At 37.7% G+C, this 12,948-nt stretch overlaps 1 protein-coding gene across 3 annotated transcripts in view; it reads left to right on the forward strand.

Annotated features, from left to right (window-relative positions):
• The window catches only part of LOC130906019 (mucin-2), a 90,447-nt gene that overhangs the window by 8,759 nt on the left and 68,740 nt on the right, over positions 1 to 12,948 (forward strand). The gene's annotated exons all lie outside the window — the stretch shown is intronic.

A 12,948-nucleotide genomic window follows, 5' to 3' on the forward strand; every position in this document is an offset into this window, starting at 1 on the left:
TAGCTGCCGCCTCCTCCAAATCTCGACACTGTCTGACAAATCGAAGCATGCCCAAACAATGTGATAAGACATTTTCTGTTCTTTAACCCTTTATAAGGAATATGTCTATTTTTGGTAATTTAAAAAAATGTAACGTCATAAAAGACCAGGCATCCACATCTGTGGACATCATATTTTGGGTCATGTAGGCCACAATATTAACGTTTTGTATGCAATACAATATTAACATTTTGTGACAAACATGATCCAAAATGTGATGCCAACATATGTGAATGCCAGGTCTCACTATTTCATTTTTAGACTGCACGGGGGGAGGTCTCATAAATTCGCTTGCTTCGTACTTGTCTGACTAAAAATAAATCGTCAACATATCAGAATGAAATTTGGGTATGTATGTTCTTGGGATGCACACTATATGCATCGATCCTCAGAGCCCGATTTACATATTTATTTTTGTGTGGCTAGTTAATTACATTAATTAAGTGCGGAATTATTGTTGCCTTTAGGTTCAAAGGAAGCCAGTAGAGGACATGTGTGCTCTTTGGTGGTGCTTTAAATGTCTCTGGTCTGATACTCATTTTATTAGTATTCGTTATTGTATTTTTCTAGTTTTATTTTTGTAATATATAAAATAATACATTCGTATTCAATGTTACTTCAAACAAAATTCTTAACATTTGAAGTGTTTTTTTAGGGCTGTCAAACGGTTAAAAAATTTTATCGAGTTAATCACAGCTTAAAGATTAATTAATCGTAATTAATCGCAATTCAAACCATCTATAAAATATGCCATATTTTTCTGTAAATTATTGTTGGAATGGAAAGATAAGCCACAAGACGGATATATACATTCAACATACTGTATATAAGTACTGTATTTGTTTATTATAACAATAAATCAACAAGATGGCATTAACATTATTACCATTCTGTTAAAGCGATTCATGGATAGAAAGACTTGTAGTTCTTAAAAGATAAATTTTAGTACAAGTTATAGAAATTTATATTAAAACCCCTCTTAATGTTTTCATTTTAATAAAATTTGTAAAATTTTCAATCAAAAAATAAAGTAGTAGCTTGCCATTGTTGATGTCAATAATTACACAATGCTCATGGTGCTGAAATCCATAAAATCAGTCGCACCCAAGCGCCAGCAGAGGGCAACAAAACATCAAAAAACACAAGTAACAAGTGGACATGACACTGTGCTGTCATTTTAATCTGTTTGAGCGGGGCATGTGCGTTAAATGTGTCAAATATTTCAACGTGATTAATTTAAAAAAGTAATTACAGCCCGTTAACGCGATAATTTTGACAGCCCGAGTTTTATTTATTTTTTAAATTCATAGTTTTTTAACTCATTGCCTGCTGTTGACACCTATAGACATCCAATCAATCTAAACTGAGAGGAATGGCTGTGAATGCTCATGTTTCAGTACCACTGACATCTAGCACCGGAGCATTATGAGTGCCTCATAATAGGTTAATGTAGCAAATGAACATACACATTCTAAGATACACAAAACATAGCACAAATGTATGTTTAACTAGTTATTTAGAGCATTTGTTCTCGAACTAAGGGTCCAGAAACACTCAATTGAAGCTCCACAAAATAGTTCACAATAAATACCTACTGTAATTATTGTGTCCGGGGAGCATTGACATTAGGGATATCCCGATCAGATCAAGATAGCGGAATTTTTCAGAGGATCAGAATTGGGTGAAAAGGATCGTTTTTTTTTTTTTTAATTTAAAAAATGCTTTTCTGCTTCATTCTTCTACAGCCTCTCACATTCCCCCTTGCTGCTTGTCTTGGTCAGTAGTGCATCTGGAGGTTTGAAACTTTGATCTGGCGGGTGAAGGCTCTCTAGCTCTGCGATCAAAGGCACAAATGTGTAAATCATCGTTTAGTCAATCTTCATTGTCTGGAGCCTGTTCTCGGCAAAGCATGAGCGAATTTGAGTGGACTCACTCATATAAATTATATGAATGATATGGAGAGTGATTAAAAGTACGGCGTTAAAGGTGATGCAATGAAAGATGTGGCTGCACCTACATCTTGTGCTGGTGCACCTTAAGAAAAAAGTTAGGCGCACCAGTGCAGCCAATGCAAAAAGTAAATGTGGAGCCTTGGCAATATTTATCGCAATGTAAATTTTTTCCAATATCATTCAGGCCTAATTTATATATCTTTTTACTTTTTATGGGCTACAAAGTAACAAAATAAGAAATATAATGACATGTTCAAAAGATACAAAAATATATACGTTTTATACTTCGCAACACTCCTGGAAAAATCGGAAGAGGAAGTAGTGTAAAAAGTACAGTATTGTAACATGTTTGGAACTTTAAAAAAAAAAAAAAAACAATACACAAATATTTTTTTCCAGAAGCGGATCGAGACACTGTATTGGCAAATTATCAAAACAAGGTGACTCAGGCGCAAAAACATGCGATCGGGACAACCCTACTTGATATAAGAGTTAAATTCTTTTCATGACAGATACTTAGACAATACAATAATTTTTTTCACACATTAATCGTGTATTTCTGAGGTCTCCGATCTTTGGCTTTCTTCTGTGGAGTTTTATCGTTCTTGTGTATGATCAGTGGCGTTGAGGTGCTGAGGGTGCTGCAGCACCCTCTAGTATTGGGGATAAAAAAAAAAGGATTTTGGTTGATTTTTTTTTTTTTGTTAAAAAATAAATAAATAAAATAAAAATAAAAAAATAAAAAAAATGGAAACAATAGTATATTTATCTAGGGGAATTAAATATATATATGTTTTTTTGTTTTTTTTTGTTAATAACCTGACACCTTGCTTGCTACTGGGTCATGTTGAATTACACGCAATTGTAACGTAAAAGTAAACTGTTGACAGAGGAGGAGTTAACATGGCATAAAAACAAATTAGCGATTTTTGTCTACTTTCTTCTACAAAAACAGCGAAATTTTCTAAAATTCAAATCAAAGTTGAAAATGAAGATGATTGTCCCTTGGTGTCTTCAAATAGGTAAGACATGCTTGCATTGTAGCCATATTATTGTTTGTTGTTGCTGTTGAACTGCCGCCCTGCAGAGTGCTGTTGGATATTCGTGAGAAATTTATTGTAGTGCTGTGAAAAGGGGGTGTTAAACTGAGGCTTATTAACGCTTTTAGTTTTCAAATGAGTCTGTGTGTCACCGTGCCGTCCGTGTAGCTGCAGGTATTTGCATTATAATACACGGGTGCTTTTATTCCAATACAAAAACTCCAACACACACTGTTAGTGACATGGAACGCTGTCTTTGTAGTAGCCTAGTAGTAGTACGTAAACTATCCAGCATGCATGTCTACTGCCATTGTGCACACCTAGCATGGATAAAACGCACGAGCATGACAAATTTGGACCGAAACAGCTGTTTTGGGATGGGAAATACTAAAAAAGATCATCAGCACCCCCTGCTGTGAGTGACTTCTAGCGTCCTTGTGTATGATAGTCTTTAAGTGCCCACTCACAGTGCAGACGTGCGTTCACCATGTTGGCACACTAGCACGTGACTCATGTTCTAAGTTTAAAGGGAAAGAAAGCAGTCACTCTGATTAGATATGACTGAATACAAAAACTAAATTTCCCAAACTGCTTAGCGTTGTTGGAAAATGTGCACAATGGTTCTTTGCAGCCCGTCACTACTCAAAGAATCAGCCTGCTTGACATGTAATTCAAAAAAGCATTTTACAGCTTATCGCAGTTATGAAACCAAACATTGAGGGCACAGCTGTTGGATGATTAGACACGCTTTATTTTGGTTATGGCAAAGTTGACAATTGATAGCCGGACACCTGAGAGTGCTCACGCTATCAAAATTCAGTGAAACACAAACTACAATTATCTACGCATGTGCTAAATTCAATTACTTTTTAATTAACTGCGGATTTATTGTTGTCTGTAGGTTCTAAGTTAGACAGTAGAGCAGTGCATCTCAATTATTTTCTGTTACACCCCCACCCGGAAGATGTAAATATTTTGCCCCCGCCCCCATACTCTCTGCTGCCTCTGTAAATAGTATGATTTGTCTATAAAATGATTATTTACACCCCTATGTACACCCCTTCATAACATCATCTGTTTTTATATTAAATATAAAAAGATATATATAGATCAACTTACAATAAAGTATAACTTTACTAACATTGTTTTGTTTGTAAGAGAAAAAACTTAAAGCACATCAATTTGCCTGAATTAAAAAAAAAGTCCCATCCAAATTGTAAAAATACACTCAAGGTACATTTTTTGACCATTTGATACTGAACAATAAAATTTAATAAAATCAATAAATAATAATACATTCCAAACTGATTAGCCACATTAACTCATTTGACCGAAAAAAACAAAACATAGAACAAAAATGATCATGTCATTGGACAAAGGGACAGTTTTTATTTTTGCTGCAGGCAGTGTCAGCTCCTTTGCTATGGTGTGGGGTTATTTTGCACTAAGCAACTTGGAATGTCACCTTATATGATGTTAACAGTGCTCGCTGGTTGACTGAGTAACACTGACAAAGCGGGACGATTGTTGGCAGTATGTCTTTAGGTCCAGTGCTCTTTGCTGTGTGCTCTTGTTTGGTTCAAAATACTGCACAAAATACTACTGAAAATGGGCGCGTCACTGCCATGTGCAATTACACTTTATTCTAGTACGACAAAAAAGTATGTTCCCCAAGGTCACATGCGCCACCCACAGCATCGCTCTGCACCCCCCTGGGGTGGCGCGCACCGCTATTTGAGAAGTACTGCAGTAGAGACGTTTTACATGTCTTTCGGTTATTGAGACATTATGTTGAATTCCAAAATTGGGGAAAAAATTCAAAAATTTTAAATACCATTTAAAATGGATAGGATACCTAGCACCTTCAACTACAGCTAATGAGCTAGTTAAAAATATAAAATTAATCTTTTAATTTAGTATTAAAAAAAAAAAGAAGTTTTTAATGAACATTTTAATTTATATTGTGGCCTACCTAACCCAAAATGTGATTTCTACATATATATGTGTATGCCAGGTCTTTTTCAATTACCAAAAATAGTCACTTTCCCAATATAGGCTTAATTATTTCATGCTATAATTTTGTGTATTCAAAGAGTTTCTGAAATTTAAAATTGTCATTCTGCTATCACATTTTATCTCTGTCTCTCCTCCTCCTTCCCTCCCTCTGAGAGACACTCTGAGAGACATGACCTCATAGCAGTGGTAGTAGGAACAGTGACAAAAAGCCTCCTGCGAGTGGTAAACAGCAGGCGAGCAGGCTGTGGTGAAGCTTAAATAATAACCTCAGAGAGTTATGAGCACTACTGTGGTATTATGCGCTCGCACACCTTCTTCCTCCCATCCGGTGATTTATCTCCAGTCTGCCAATAAACTTCAACATGAAAATGTCACACGTGGGGACGGGCTGGCCTCGGCCGCGGGAGCGAGCCCTGGCGCCATTAACGGGGTCCGCATTCATTAAATTGTCAGCGTAAATTTTTTGAACTGGAGGGTGCTTTGCAGACTGTGAGGGAGGAAGTGCGCAGAGGTGGGTGCAGGAGGTTGTAATGGTGTTGGGGGGTAGATTCATGTGAAATTGCATTGTTGCTTCAGCGGGAGCAAGGGTGATACAAGTGGCATGGCTGATAAGAAGATGGAAGAAGATAGAAAGAGGAGTGGATGAAGATGACATAGTTGGGAAGAGTAAGGGTAATGGCCGTGTGACTGGCGGGATGGAGGCTCAAAGGAAATCTGTCAGGGTGAAAGTTAAAACTGATTTTTCTTAATTTTGCAACATTACTTGAGAGAAATGGGATGTTAATGAAAAACCAGAAGGACGGTAAAATGATCAAAGATATGGAAAAAATGTAAAATGTTTATATATCCAGACAAAATAAGTCTTAAATTTCACTTGATGAAACCTTTAGGAACCCTGGTTTTGGCATTTGAATATTAAACATGTAGTCATTGTACAGGAATTGCATTGACTCCATAATGTATTAAAGGGGGTGTGAAGCCGATTCATAGGGGCCCTATCTCCGTCAAAGCTGACTGAGTGGAAACACAGACAAAGAGCTTTTTCTGTTGAAAATCCTTGTGAATAAATGCTTAAAGGGTATGAAAACGCAAAGGGGGTGTGAGACATCAATAGAACCGTTATGTGCCAAGATAACAAATATTGATAAGGTTAACCAAAAAAAATCAATCACATTAATGAGCAGTAAATCGAAAAATGACGAACATTTCCTAAAGTGTTCCGGAAACAGCCGAATGGGGCGGGGACGTCACTACAAGTGAATGAAAGTCGAGGCGGAGCCAGGTGCCATTGTTTTTTATCGACGAGAGAGTAGCGTTCGGGTTTGTTTGACCAAAACATCACTAAAATGGTTCAAAACTGCTGTGCTATGTGGTGTACAAATAGCTATTTATCGGAATATAGTATCCATGAGTTCCCGAACGTGAAAAAAAAAAGCTGGACTACGCAGACAATGGGTAAAGTTCATCCGTGCAAAGAGGGCTAATTTTCTAGACCCAGCCTCCGGCACGGTTTTCTGTGGTGCGCATTTTCCACCTGAAAGCTTCTTGAACTATGGACAAGTGAAATCGGGTTTTGCTAAAAGATTGCTGCTCAAAGCAGATGCGGTGCCCACCATACACACGCAGCCACCTAAATGTCCCGAGATATCAAGAAAGAGGACGATGACTGGCAAAGGATGCTAAGGCTAAGCAAAGGAGGGGAGCAGCCAAACTCGAAATGGCCAGAGTGAGTACTCTTTTATAATTAAAAAATATCACGCATTGGATACAGGACTGGACACATGTATAAATTATCGCTCGTAAAATATATAGAACAAATCCTCTGATCCCATTCATATTTGTGTCTGTTGGCAGAGCGAAAAGCTATGATAGCGCAATAGATGATAATTATTCTATACATTATTTTGCGGTCACAGTGTATCAGCTTCACAAAAAGAAATGCAAAACAAATCATTCGGTGTTTCCCACACGATCTGTTGCCGATGTTTCATCAGTGTCATTGCTCCCCTCAATGACCGTTTCATTACGCTGCATTGGCGTTCGTTTGGGCTCAAACTGGTAACCTAAAACACCAATTAAAGCTTCATAACTCTCCTCGTCACCATTAGATGAACATTCGTTACGTCCTTCTATGTCGGATTCGTCGCTGAAACTAGAAAGGAAATTGTCTGCCATCATCGCCGCCATTCAGTATTAAAGCACTGAGCCTGAAGAAACACCCCTTACTCTCAATTCTGAATTCTCTTTTATTGACAACGAGGGGTGTTTCTTCATGAGGGAACCTGGAATATGTGCAGGACGAACACAATGCAACAGCATAAACAGCTCAAAACACCCCTAATTCTCCCCGCACTAGAAGGAATTATATTGATGCAGGCAGGCGCTGCCCCCCTAGTGGCCGGTGGCACTCTCTTCACTTGTAATGACATCACGCCCACAATCTGCCAGATCTCGGGCGCCAGTCGTTTTAGCTTGACAATCAATCCAAATTTCTCTCATTTTCTTGTGTATAATTACACGAAATGGCATGATATGAATACAAAAGGCATGCGTTTATGGATAAATGATGGAATATTAACATTTCCCCAGGGGTTGACATACCCTTTAAATCCCTGAATTCTTTATAGATATGGACGTAAAACAGTCTCGATTCTTGGTTAAAAGCAAAAAACAAAACGTGCAGGTAGCATTTATTTTACGCAAATATTGCCAACAATGCTGCTAAACAGTAAGCAAATTAGCAGCTGCCATATCACAGACAAAGAGCTTTTTCCGTTGACAATACTTGTGAGTAAAGGCTTAAATCCATGAATTCTTTATAGATATGGATTTAAAACAGCCTCGATTCTTGGTTAAAAGTAAAAAAAAACGTGCAGTTAGCATTGATTTAACATAAATATTGCAAACTATAATGCTTGTCGTTAAGCAAATTAGCGGCCGCCATATGTAAACAAAGAGCTTTTTTTGTTAAATTCTTGTGAATGAATGCTTAAATCCCTAAATTCTTTATCGATATGGACGTAAAACAGTCTCGATTCTTGGTTAAAAGCAAAAAACCGGGCAGTTAACAGTTATTTTTCGTAAATATTGCGAAATATAATGCCAATGCTGTAGCAGCTGATTTCTCCCATTGATTTTTTTCCACAACGTTTCGAAATGCATGCATGGTATGAAAACTATATTAATTACCTTGAATCCTCGAACAAATCACTCCTGAGACAATCCTTCCTGTTTGTATTCAGTACAGCTTTTGTACTTTTTAAACCTAAAGCCGCCGTTAGATCGCTGCATGTGACCGACTGCTAATAAATGAAGCGGAGTGTGGGACGGCCCCCCTCGGGAAGGTGTGACGCAGTGAATGGGGAATGTGTCATGTCAACACATTATGAAGTCTGTGACGAATTGGTTTCTTGAAGCACACAAACAAATTGGCGGGCTAGATGAGCCTGATACCTATGTCTTAAAGTATGTCGTCAATATTCTCCTTTCTGCATGATCAAACTGCTGGACATACATCCGAGAGACTTCTAGTTCACTGAGGTGTTGCTGCCTTAGGATAAAGAGTTGTTAACCATTAGTGTGTACATGTAGCAAGGGGGACAGCTGAAGCAGCGTGCACATTGTAAGGGGGGGAACCAGCCGAGGTACCAGGGGTTTGCACTGGGATACTTTCTTATTCTCGCCTTCATGGCACATAAACAACACCTTTCAAAAGTATTGTCGCTCAATGTCACGAAAAGGACCAATTAAAAGAGAAGACATGCTAACTACAGTACTGAGCAATCTAGTAATGATTTGGTAAAACATTACAATCTGAGCTGAGGTTGTACAGTACACGTATTGACAAAACTGTAGCTGTAACCACTTCATGGCAGAGAATAACTAACTATGGAAAGGATGAAATTTAGCAAGCCTAGAGCAAAACTTTTATAGGACAGTTTGCCAAACTGTTCTTGAAATAATTTTGCACATACGCAGGTATGGAATTTTTTTCCAAAAATAGTGAGATAGACGCATTATCTCCTGATTTTCGTGGACAATTTACCATGATTTAAAACCTTTTATTGATATATGTGAAGTCCCAATAGCCTGCCTGTAGTTTTCTTTTTAATTTGTACTTAAAACTCGAGGTGGGTAGAGTAGCCACAAATTTTACTCAAGTAGGAGTAGCGTTACTTTAAAATAATATTACTCAAATAAAAGTAGTCATCCAAAAAAATGTACTCAAGTACAAGTAAAAAAGTATCCAGTGAAAAGAATACTCAAGTAATGAGTAACATCGTAACTTCTTTTTTTTTTTAATATGGTATTTTTTTTCTCTCAGTACAAACTTATCTATACGAACTGTTGTTATAATGATACTGTGCAATAACCTATTCCATAACCACATTAATCCAAAGAAACACACACACTCACAAAAAAACAATAATAATAATTGAATTCCGACGAGAGAAAAAAAAAAAAGACAGAAATGAAGCATTATTCGTCCAAAGACCATGAGTGCCCTCTAGTGGAGAAAATAGTTCCTAGTTTGAATAGTGAATAGTTCCTTCCTAGTTACTATTATGAAGTTAAAAGGATCATATCTCCGGTTTTCCGTGGTCAATCGGTGCCAAATAAAAACTGGGAGAGGGGTTTAAATCAGCGCTTTCGAGTCATGTTGAGCGCAGCGCTCTTTTTCGAATACTTGTTTTTTTACAGTGCTTTAAAGACACCACGTGATTGAACAGGCTGGCGTGATCATAGAACTGCAAGCTTGTGTCAGATTGGTGTAATGGAGACGTGATAATTGTTGCGACGTCTCATTGGTGAAATTGGTAGAGCTACTCTTGGCATCACTGGCAAAAAAATGAATAAAAATCTAACATGAAGAATAAAGACGAAAAATGTCACGACTCCTCCAAAAGTAGCGGAGTAAGAGTATTCTTCCTCACAAATCTACTCAAGTAAAAGTAAAAAGCATGCCCTAGTAAAACTACTCTTAAAAGTACATTTTTTTTCAAAAAGTTACTCAAGTAAATGTAGCGGAGTACATATAACATGTTACTACCCATCTCTGATTAAAACTATACTCATATATTACTGATAAAAATGCATTTCGATTCGGATGCAGTTCTGTTTTTTGGTATCTGATGAATGTGACAAAAAAATGTGTAATCTATTACTCTTAAAAGCAAGCAAAAAGTTAAAGTAATAAAGTTATGGTTAATAGTTTTAAGTCAAAGTAAATGTTCAATAAATCAATCAATTAAAAGCCTTTATTGTCATCTTATGCAGTCCATACAACTTAATATGAGTGCTGCTCCACTGGCACACACCTGCCTAGCACTAGTTTCAGTTAGCCTGTTATCAAATGGTCCACAGACGGTCTACTCACGAATTGACATCCAGTACGTTAGCAACATAAAACTGGGCTTTCTTTTTCGTTGAATTCCTGGCATTGCCTTCTTACTATGTCAAGTCACGTATTTTTCGACGATAAACGTCTGGTTTGGTGGACAAGATTGTCTCTGGACAGATGGTTAAGGGGACAGATGTGTGTAACGTTTGTAAAGCACATCCTTGTTATGAGGTATAATTCACAGAAGCCAGACAATTAAATTTCAGAAAACAAGTTTGCATAAACACTGGCCACAGCTGTAACGTTGCAGTGACACCAACGCAACATGAGAGTCATTTCCTGCCGCCCCGACAATATTACAGCCCATTAAAGTGGGTGATGTGGGGTCGTCATGGCAATGACAAAGACGGTAATCCTGGATGATGCCATCAACATGATATGGCAATGATGCTATTCTGAGGACAAATGACTGCAATTGCCATTAAATTGCTGTTGTTGCTCCAAAGCAGGTTAACCTTGCTAAATATGCGCTCTTTCTACTTTCGCCCTTGTACCCAGGAATGATTTAGTAGTCTAGGTGAATCATCATAAGCGGCTCAGCGGTGATAAGAACATAAACAGGAATCCCCATCATTCCTTACTAAATCCATTAGCGTATCCGCATGTGTACGCGCTTGATATTTGGCCTCGAGGCTACGTATTTAATCATTGTTAATCCCGATAAGTGTGCTTTTTCGCAAATATGACAAAGATACTTTCCGCGCAAAGTGCAGAGAGAAAGAGAGAAGCGTAAATAAAAATGTCAGCCCTCGGGTGTCGCTTCCTCTCTCGCTCTCAAGATGACCTGGAAGCTGCGAAGGCGTCACTAATTACCTCACCCACAGACAACAGAGGGGGAGAGTACGGAGAATTAGCCTGTCAGTTATCAGACGTTATTGGCCAGCAAAGGTGGCAAAGTAATCACATGCTATATAGAGAAGCTCTGTTCTAAGAAAATTGACTGAATGCACTTGGTACAGTACATAAGTGAAAATAATACAATGAAATAAATTTTTAAATACAATACCAGTATTGATGACAAAAAATTTCATTGGCTTCGGATTGTGTGCCATAAAAATGTGTCAATAGGTGCAAGGAGCTTTGATTATATTGAGTTGACTTGCAGCATTTGATACCGTAGACCATGAGATGTAAATTTCTCGTCTTGAGCACAGTGTGGGCATTCACGGTGTGGCTCTTGAATGGTTCAAGTAGTACCTAAATGAACTGACTTTTTGTGTAAAAATGGCCAATTTTATGTCCAAAAAGGCATCGCTTCCACACGGAGTTCCCCAGGGATCTGTTCTCGGCCCTCTTTTATTTTCTCTTTATTTATTGCCTCTTGGTTCTTTTTTTTAGGAAACATGGTGTTTTATTTCATTTGTATGCTGATAACTGTCAGATTTATTTTCCAGTGGTGCAAAATGGCACTTTCTGTCAACTCATTGAATGCCTCAACGATATAAAGTCGTGGCTTTCACTTATTTTTTTAAGTTTGAATGAAAGCAAGACTGAAGTCATGGTTTTCGGACCATGTAGCCAGGCCTTCCTGAATGTTGACCTCGGTTCATTGTCTCCGTTTCTTAAGGACTATGTCAAAAATCTGGGGGTCAAATTTGATTCTGATTTTAAATTTGAGAAGCAGATTTCTTGTGTTGTACGGGACTGTTTTTATCAGCTTCGCCAGATTGCTAAGGTGAAATCTATTGTTTCACGCTCTGATTTGGAGAAATTGATTCACGCTTTTGTCATAACTCAGGTGGATTATCAAAATTTTCTGTATGCAGGCGTCGGTCAGGCTGCACTAGCCCGTCTGCAACTTGTACAAAACTCTGCTGCTCGACTCCTAACTAGAACCCGCAGGCGCAAACATATCACCCCGATTTTAGCATCTCTTCACTGGCTCCCAGTACATTACCAGATACATTTTAAGATATTATTTGTTCTTAAATGTTTGAATAATCTTGCGCCGCCATATCTGTCAAAACTTCTTCAGCCTTAAAGTCCAACCAGAACCCTCAGATCAGCTGACCACCTGCTTCTAGAAGTCCCAAGATCAAGGCTGAAGCTTAGGGGTGACCGTGCATTTGTGATGATGCCGCCCAGGCTGTGGAACCAATTACCACTTACTATTAGACAGGCCCCTTCACTTAAGGATTTTAAATCACGCCTTAAAACATTTTGTTATTCTTCAGCTTTTAATGTGCAATGACTGTTTATGACCTTGTCTTTTATTTTTGAATGTTAAAGTATTTTGCTGTTTTATGGTATGTAAAGCACATAGGACTCCTTTGCGGATTTTTTAAATAAGCTATTCAAATAAAGTTGATTGATTGATTGATTGGTTGATTGATTGAGCATAGTTAATACAATTTTCTTTTTTATTATTATGTTGCTTTTGTCCCTGTTCTTTTCTGCTGTATAAAACAGAAGATCTCAAACAATCATCATTACATCATTTACTTTTCCTTTTCCTACTTTTTAAATGTTCTGGAAAAGGGAAAATTAAAATATATGTTTT

This window comes from Corythoichthys intestinalis, chromosome 17 (assembly GCF_030265065.1).
Source record: "Corythoichthys intestinalis isolate RoL2023-P3 chromosome 17, ASM3026506v1, whole genome shotgun sequence".
Taxonomy (NCBI): Eukaryota; Metazoa; Chordata; class Actinopteri; order Syngnathiformes; family Syngnathidae; genus Corythoichthys; species Corythoichthys intestinalis.